At 46.5% G+C, this 6,000-nt stretch overlaps 1 protein-coding gene across 4 annotated transcripts in view; it reads right to left on the bottom strand.

Moving 5' to 3' along the window:
* Positions 1-5,786, bottom strand: part of TMCC1 (transmembrane and coiled-coil domain family 1) — a 156,483-nt gene extending 150,697 nt beyond the window's left edge. For 3 of the 4 annotated variants that reach the window (XM_052640922.1, XM_052640935.1, XM_052640943.1), the window contains exons 1-2: positions 5,694-5,771; positions 251-374 (exon numbers count right to left, since the gene is read on the bottom strand). The gene's annotated coding sequence lies outside the window, so the exon portion shown is untranslated. Of the gene's footprint in view, positions 1-250; positions 375-5,693 lie in introns of all 4 variants that reach the window. The other variant, XM_052640928.1, reaches the window with a different exon arrangement.
* Positions 5,787-6,000: the final 214 nt, after the last annotated feature.

Below are 6,000 nucleotides of genomic sequence, written 5' to 3' on the forward strand. Positions count from 1 at the left end.
TCCAGAGCACAGTACAGAAAGAGAGGAACAAAAGGGTAGCTTTACAGTGGAGAAAACAGACACTAGCACCAGTTAAGTGACCGAGGTTAACAACATCACTGACAGAGTCACGTCAGCAGTATGTACTCTTGATGTGCGATGAGAAAGGCGCTTTACCTCTGTGATCTTCCTTCCAAAGTTGTATTACATTAACCTACTATTAGAAAAACATCAGACAAATGTCTGGTTGAAGGATATTCTATGAAAATACCTGATCAGTTATCTTCAAAATTGCCAAGGCCATTAAAAACAAGGGAAGTCTGACATATTGCCTCGATCAAGAGGGGCCAAGGAGACATGACTATTGAACGTAATGCGCCATCCTGAATGGGATCCTGGAAAACAAAAAAGGACATGAAGGAAAACGCTGCGGACCTCCGAATAAAGTATAGACTTAGTAATGATGTACCAATACCGATTCATTAATTGTGCAAGCGTAACACACTAATCCAAGATGTTAATAATAGGGGATACTGGGTATGGGACAGCAACTCTCTACTATCTTCCCAATAATTCACTAAATCTAACACTGTTCTAAATAAAATGTTGACTTTTAAAGTTTTTATTTTTAGGAAGTTGTAAACATTTTATATGGTCTTGGCTCTCAAGAAGCTTGCTGTCTCATTGTGAGGTAAGATATATGCTCATGAAAGAAGTATAAAATACAAAAATAATATTGAGAAATACAGATAAAAGTATCAATGTTTAGGAATGTAGCTCTAGAATTATACGGGAAGGCTTTATCAAGGAGGTAAAACCTGAGTTTACACCTTAAAACAGACTTCAAGGTCCCAAAGCAAAAAAATGAACAATGACTGGGACACTTATAAGAACCAGAAGGGTGAATAAGGAAAAACGAAAAGAAATGAAGGGCTTGCCAAGTGGCTCAGTGGTAAAGAATTCACCTGCCAATGCAGGAGACACAGATTCGATTCCCTGGAGAAGAAATGGCAACCCACCCAAGTACTCTTGCCTGGAAAATCCCATGGACAGAGGAACCTGGCAGGCTACAGTCCATGGGGTCGCAGAGTCAGACATGACCTAGCGACTAAACAACAACAAAAAGAAATGAGAGGATTCAGCCCTAAGGTCACGGGGCAGAACTAACAGAGTTACGTCATATGCCCATTTAACTTAAAAGCTGACCTCTGGGAAAATGTGACCAACACTCAAGGACACAGGGAGTGACAGCTGCTCTGCAGAGCCACAACAGGAAATGCCAGTTTGGAAAGACAGGAAGCAGGTGGCCAAGTTCTTCTCTACAACTTTCCAAAGGACAGTGTGCATGTGAGCCCAATGAAGCCAAAATTCAGATTCAAATCCTGCAAACATTTACTGACCACTTACGTATCATTTAATATGCACAACATATCTGTAAACATTTATTAATGTTTTGCATTTATCCATTTAAGAGGCTTAAATTTATACATTAAAAGGCATAATGCATAAATACAATAAAATTAACCCTGCAACAAAGTAGGAACACATTAAAATTCACTGTCTGATAAGGCTGTGATAGTTCTTAAAAGGCGAAAAATTTTCTGAAGGCCTACATATCAATGTAATAATTTTTTTTTTTCCTCTTGTTCCTTCCTTCAGTCAAGCTTAGTGGCTCCCGGTCTGAAAAACGCTTAAGAATTAAACATGATTATATATGCACAAACATGCACACTATGCTTTTAAAATAATTTAAGGGATTTTCAAGCACAGTCTTCATCTTATGTAATGTTTGTCTCAAGCACTGACTTCAGAACCGAATCCTGGAGACGAGGTGCAGCCCCCATTGCAGGCTTCCTCCGTGGGCACGGGAAGGCAGCCTCAGGGAAAGGAGGCGGAGAGGCCGAGTCCCACCACAACATGAAGGGTATTCTGACAACAATCAGAGCAGTTGAAAAACGGTCTGGGCTACCTCACAGGAATGAATTTTCAGTCATCAGAGGAGTTCAAATAGAGGCTGAAAAATCACTGAGAACATCTGAGAAGAGAGCAATTGGGTAAGCAGCTAAGATCTCTTCCAGGTCTTCGATTCTATAACACGTAGACTGTAAAAACCTGTCAGGAGCGCCAAGTAGTTGAGAAGGACAAAGTGAAAAAAAGACATCAAGGCAAGAATGACACAGTATGTGAAGTCAATGCTGGGGACCACAGCCCTGCGTGCATGTTCAGTCGTGTCCAATTCTTTTCTGACCCCGTGGGTTGCAGCCTGCCAGGCTCCCGTCCATGGGATTTTTCCAGACAAGAATACTGGAGTGGGTTGCCATTCCCTGCTCCAGGGGATATTCAAGACCCAGGGATCAAACCTGTATCTCTTGAGTCTCCTGCATTAGCAGGTGGATTCTTTACCACTGAGGCAAAAAGCCAGAAGCTCGCTTCTACCTGCAAGTGTTTGTCCTTGCTATTTCATCTGCCAAGGAAGCTCTTCCATCTCAATGACAGGCCACAGCTCAAATATCTTCTCAATGATGCCTCCCCCATCAACACCGCCAGGCACTGGCTTATCAGATCGACTTGTTTTATTTTCTTCATGGTTCACGCTATTTAGAAGTCAGTAAACTTTTTCTATAAAATGTCAGGCCACAGATCAAATCCAGCTTGTCCCATGTTTTTATATGGCCTATGAACTGAGAATGGTTTTTAGATTTTCAAAAGGTGAAGGGAAAAAAAAAAAATCAACAAGTAGAATTCAATTATTTTGTGATACAGGAAAACTGAATGAAATTAAAATTTCCGCATCCTAAGTTTAATTAGAAGATGGACACACTTGTTTCTGTACTGTACTGTCTGTGGCTGCTTTTGTACTTAAACAAGAGAGCTAAGTAGCTGCAACAGAGACTGCATGGTGCGTAAAGCCTAAAATATTTCGTTTCTGGTCCTTTAGAAAGTTTGCTAATCACTGATTTGTAGCATTACCTCTATTTGCTTATTTGCTAACCTCATTCTCACATACACAAAATCAGTTTCAATGAAGGCAGAACTTCCCCCACACTGTAGCCCAGTACCCACCTAGAAACAATCCTGGAACAAATTAAGTGCTCAATAAATACTTGAATAATAAATTAACAAGTGTGTGTGTGTTCAGTCACTCAGTCGTAACCAACCCATCCTGACCCCTTGGACTGTAGCTCAACAGGCTCTTCTGTCTATGGGATTCTCCGAGCAAGAATACTGGAATGAGTTGCCATTTCCTCCTCCAGGGGATGTCCTCGACCCAGGGATCAAACTGTCTCCCGTGTTTCCAGCACTGCAGATGGATTCCTTACCGCTGAGCCAGGGCGGCTTCCCAATAAATTAATAAGTGATCCATAAATGACACTCTGAAGAGTTCAAACTTAAGCCTTCAGCCATTATAGTCATGTACGGATGTGAGGGCTGGACCATAAAGAAGGCTGAGCGCCAAAGAATTGACACTTTCAAACTGTGGTCTTGGATAAGACTCTTGAGAGTCCTTTGAACAACAAGGAGATCAAACCAGTCAATCCTAAAGGAAATTAACCCTGAATATTCACTATAAGAACTGATGCTGAAGCTGAAGCTCCAATACTCTGGCCAGTTGATGCGAAGAGCCAACTCATTAGAAAAGACCCTGATGCTGGGAAAGATTGAAGGCAGGAGGAGAAGGGGATGACAGAGGGTGAGATGGTTGGGTGGCATCACTGACTTAATGGACATGAGTTTGAACAAGCTCCGGGAATTGGTGATGGACAGGGAAGCCTGGTGTGCTGCAGTCCATGGGGTCACAAAGAGTTGGACATGACTGAGCAACTGAAACAGTAACATACATAACAAGCATCAGAAAAAGGGAAATATTCTAGTAGAGATGAGCAAAGAGTTTAAAGTAATGGTAGTCATCAATTACTGCAGGTCACTGGGTTTCTTCACCAAATTGTACAGGGTTTTCTGTGCTCATACAAGATTTTCTCATCTACTGTAAGGGGTCAGAACACTGTCAGCTGACTGTACTTCTGTTTACCTTAAGATGCAAATTATGCTGAGAAATCTCATTTCCTATACACAGTACACAGCACCCACACCATGCTAAATCTTAATAAGTGCTCATAATTTTAACAGATCTAGATCATGTGCTAATGAATTTTTAATATCTGATTCCTCCCTATTCTGCTGATCAGCAATCTATTCTGCAAGCAGCTGAAAACTCCTCAGAAATGAAAAGGTTACCGCCCACAGACCAGAAGCAGCTTTTTAATCTTTCTATACTAGCCAGAGAGTGGGTGTGAGATTTCAAAAAAAAATACAAGCCAACTCTGTCGGTAGAGGACAAGGAATTGTCGCATTAAAATCCCACCTATAAGCATCATTTGTTACATGACACTAGTAAAACTACCACCTACTCATTATCGGAGCCACACTCCTCTAATCTACAAGTTGGGGTGGGGGGGGGGAATGCTATCTACCTCCTGGAGGAACCTTGTCCTTAACGTTTCCATAAGGTTCTCTCCTTCCAGGGTTTGCAACAATTTCTATACACATGTACTTCAAAGACAAGGATCTGGTTTAAGTCAATAACTCCCAAATGTTAGATACATTTGATCAGAAGGCTTAAATCAGTTTTGCTTTGTTTTAAAGCAGCTACCTGCTTTTTAATGACTTAGGAATTCAGACCTTTCACAGAGACGCTTGTGGTACAGGTACCTCCGATAAGTATGTCAGACTTATAGCAACCATTTTGGATTAGGACATGTGTGTGTTCATCTTCCCTTCCTCTATGACAAGTGAGGATGAAAAGGCAGCCTGCAAAAGCATTGCCTAAAATCTTCCACGACTAATGTGTAAGCTGTCGCCAAAGAAGAGGGAGGAAATTAACCAGTAGCTCAAGTGGGGTGCTTCAAGAAGCTGCTGCAGATTCACCTGGGGGGATGTTCACGATCAATGTTAGGAATGATCCACAAGAACCCCTGGACAAGCACTACACGCACCTTTGCTTAAGCTGAAAAAGCTGTGGAGTCTGCAACTTACAAACGGATCTCTGGCCCTTCACGGAAGGGACAATTCACTGAGCCCCTTTTCCTTTTCTACAAGGGTTAATAAAAGACACCTTAGGGCCCAGCCAACCCAGACTCCGATCCTACCGCGCACCACCTATTATTCTCCACGTTCGCAGAACTGCCGGCTCCCTCCTCCCTCCAAACGACAAGTTCGAAAATCAAAACAAAAGGTGCTAAAAACTGGTTTCAGGTGGCAATGGCTGAGTCCTAGTGGCCAACTTCTGGGGACGCCAGGGCGACCGACGACGGTTCGTAGGACCCCCTGACAAACAGTCCCTCGGCCCTGGGCCCCCATCCTCACGCTCCCCTCGGTCCCCGCGGCCCCGGAGGGGGTGAGGAGAAGGGGGCGAAACAAGGAGGTTGGGGAAGAAGAAACCTCCAGGGTCAAAATGACAGCGGAGCGCGCCGGGAGAGGAGAGAGGCCCGGCAGGATGCTGGGGGTCGAGCCCTAGGCCCCGGGGCTTCCGGCCCCGCTCGGGGGCGACCGAGGGTCCGAGCCGCGCCAGGCCGCGAGCCGGAGGCCCCGGGCCGCGTCGGCGGCGCCGCCTGGCCACGCTCACCACCTCACCATTCTCCCCGCCCCGGGGCGGAGGGCCGGCGAGAAGGGGGCCCTGGCCGCCTCCAGCGTCCGGGGCGGGAGCACTCACTCACCGGTGGGGAGGGGAGGAGCAGCCGGCGTCTCCTCCAGCGCCGTCGCTCGCGCTCAAGCGCCGGCTCCTGCCGCTGCGGCCGCCGCGCCCGACCCATCCCCCCCACCCCGACCACCCCCCTCCCGGCCCTCCCCCCGCGCCGCCTCAGCCGCCGCCGCCTCAGCCACCGCCGCCTCAGCGGCCGCCTCAGCCGCCGCTACCGCCGCCAGAGTCCCAGCGCGGGAGCGCGAACCGGCGCTAGGAGGCGAGAGCGCGCGCGCGCGCCCCGCCGGCCGCCGCCACCTACAACCTCCGGCCCCGGCCGGCGG

The sequence above is a fragment of the Budorcas taxicolor genome, chromosome 1 (genome assembly GCF_023091745.1).
Source record: "Budorcas taxicolor isolate Tak-1 chromosome 1, Takin1.1, whole genome shotgun sequence".
In the NCBI taxonomy this organism is placed as follows: Eukaryota; Metazoa; Chordata; class Mammalia; order Artiodactyla; family Bovidae; genus Budorcas; species Budorcas taxicolor.